This window comes from Schistocerca cancellata, chromosome 3 (genome assembly GCF_023864275.1).
Source record: "Schistocerca cancellata isolate TAMUIC-IGC-003103 chromosome 3, iqSchCanc2.1, whole genome shotgun sequence".
Lineage (NCBI taxonomy): Eukaryota > Metazoa > Arthropoda > Insecta > Orthoptera > Acrididae > Schistocerca > Schistocerca cancellata.
In genome coordinates this window covers 279252506-279254814 of record NC_064628.1, presented here as the reverse complement: position 1 = coordinate 279254814, position 2309 = coordinate 279252506, and the positions used below count along the sequence as shown (strand labels likewise).

Genomic DNA, 2309 nt, shown 5'->3' with positions numbered 1-2309 from the left:
AGGTCATCAGTCCCCTAGAACTTAGAACTATTTAAACCTAACTAACCTAAGGACATCACAAACATCCATGCCCGAGGCAGGATTCGAACCTGCGACCGTAGCGGTCGCGCGGTTCCAACAGACTGTAGCGCCTAGAACTTCTCGGCCACCCCGCCCGGCGCTGGTGATCAGGCAGATGTTTACGTACATGTCACTTGTATCATGGGTCCCATATCACTCCAACTGCACCCCCCCCCCCCCCCCCCCGCCACACCATTATAGACCCTCCATCAGCTTGAAAATTCCCCTGTTTGTAACACCTATTTTCCACTTATTTTGAATCTGTATCGATATTTCTATGTCAGTTTGTAGTGTTGCTTATGTAGAATGTTGTCTCTGTCTTGGAAATTCTTTGACTATGTATGCACGTTTCAGTTATGTGAATTTATTGAACGATGTTGTTTAAAATGTGCTTGTGGATTTAAATAACTACTGTAATGGTTGTTATATAATGTACAGTAAATGATTTGGTCTATAATTAGGGAACGTAGGGTTGAATGTAAAAGATGTGGGGAAGCCCCAAAGCTACGGAAGTAGCCTGGCGGAATGGAAAAGTGTGGTTGGCGCCCAAGTGGCAACTCACCCTGTATGACCGATAAGGAGTCTGGGCTGAGCAGTGTTGTGGTTAACATCTCGCTAGCAGTAGCGGATCATTGTGGTTCATATTCTCGGGTTTTGAGGCCAGAGGAGCTAAAGAGCAATATTTATGGGCCTCGATGCTGCATTTGGTGATACTATTATCATGGTATGCTATTATCACGGCATAGTTTTTGGACCTATAAAAATATAATTCCGACGCCAAGAAGATCTGTAACAGGGCAAGGCAACAGTATTGCCATGACTGCATCACCGTCATGTTAACAGCTACTGAAAATTACGCCAGCAGTACCATCAGCCTTCCACTAAATTGTGTCTATTTGACACTCCGCAAATGTATTTGTGAAATTTGGTTGATTTTAATAATAATGGTGTTGCTAAAAGCTCTATTTACATCCGTAATTATCCTAAATCACAAACCTGGACAGGAACCCTGTCCTGGTGAATTTAATTCCGAGTGTCCTAATTTTTTGTGGAAAGACTTATTTGTCAGGTCATTCATTCATTCATTTCCGTGTCCGGTCAGCATTTTCAAAAAATAGCAGCTGCGATACCTTTGTCATTTACTTCGTAAACATCTTCTATTGTGAAAATTCCTGGCAGATTAAAACTGTATGCCGGACCGAGACTCGAACTCGGCACCTTTGCCTTTCGCGGGCAAGTGCTCTACCAACTGAGCTACCCAGCAGGTACTGGCGGAATTAAAGCTGTGAGGACGGATCGTGAGTCGGGCACGGGTAGCTCAGCTGGTAGAGCACTTTCCCATGAAAGGCAATGATCCCGCGCTCGAGTCTCGGTCCGGAACACAGTTTTAATCTGCCAGGAAGTTTTATACCAGCGTACACTCCGCTGCAGAGCGAAAATTTCATTCTGGAAATCTTTTATTGTGTACAGGTTGTGCAGGAGGGAGCTTACAAATAAGTGGCTTGGATCTTCTTCAGCCCCGCAGTCGGAACAGGTGTCTGTGCTCGCTGGAAGGATTCCCCTTTTCTTGAGGTTGGTCTTGCATCGTGGGACGCACACTCTTAGCCGGTGGAGGGACCTCCATACAGACTATTGTAGGTTAGCGCCAGGAACTAGTTCTTCTTTTAGTGATACGTTTACAGGTAGTGAGCTGTTACATATTGCAAGACGAATTGCCTCTGGTGCTCATTCCAGTGGCGCAGTCCTAGCAAGGAAACTCTTGTGGGATTTAAGGCGGCATCTTGCTGCCTGATGACCATACAGAGGATGTCGGAGGTCATCCTCCTGCTTTGTTCTCTCATTATCTGCAGCAGTGGCCCTCCGGATGTTGGGTGGGGCTATTCCAACAATCGGATACAATTTCCGCACTGATGTTGGTTTCAAGCATCCTGAGATGATCCTTGCAGTATCGTTGACCGGAATACCGACTTGCTTAGCATGAGCCGAAGCGATCCACATAAGAGCAGCATACTCAGCGGGTTATAGACAAATTGCAAGAGCAGAAGTCCTTAGGAGGTTTCGGCTTGGCTCCCTAGCTGCTGCCAATCATCTTCTTAAGTATCCCATTACGAGCAATGACTTTCTGTTTCACGTTTAGACATTGCTGCCTGTACACAGTTGTGTCTGCTTTCTAATGTGTGGAGTTATTGTGTTTCAAGTTCAGTTTTATACTTTGAGGAATAGACCACTTCCAGTGCATTTTTAAGTCA

At 45.4% G+C, this 2309-nt stretch overlaps 1 non-coding gene across 1 annotated transcript; it reads right to left on the bottom strand.

The window, feature by feature from the left end:
- Positions 1-1250: 1250 nt before the first annotated feature.
- On the bottom strand, positions 1251-1324 carry Trnas-cga (transfer RNA serine (anticodon CGA)). Its single transcript has one exon. It is a non-coding gene; the product is annotated as a tRNA-Ser (tRNA).
- Positions 1325-2309: the final 985 nt, after the last annotated feature.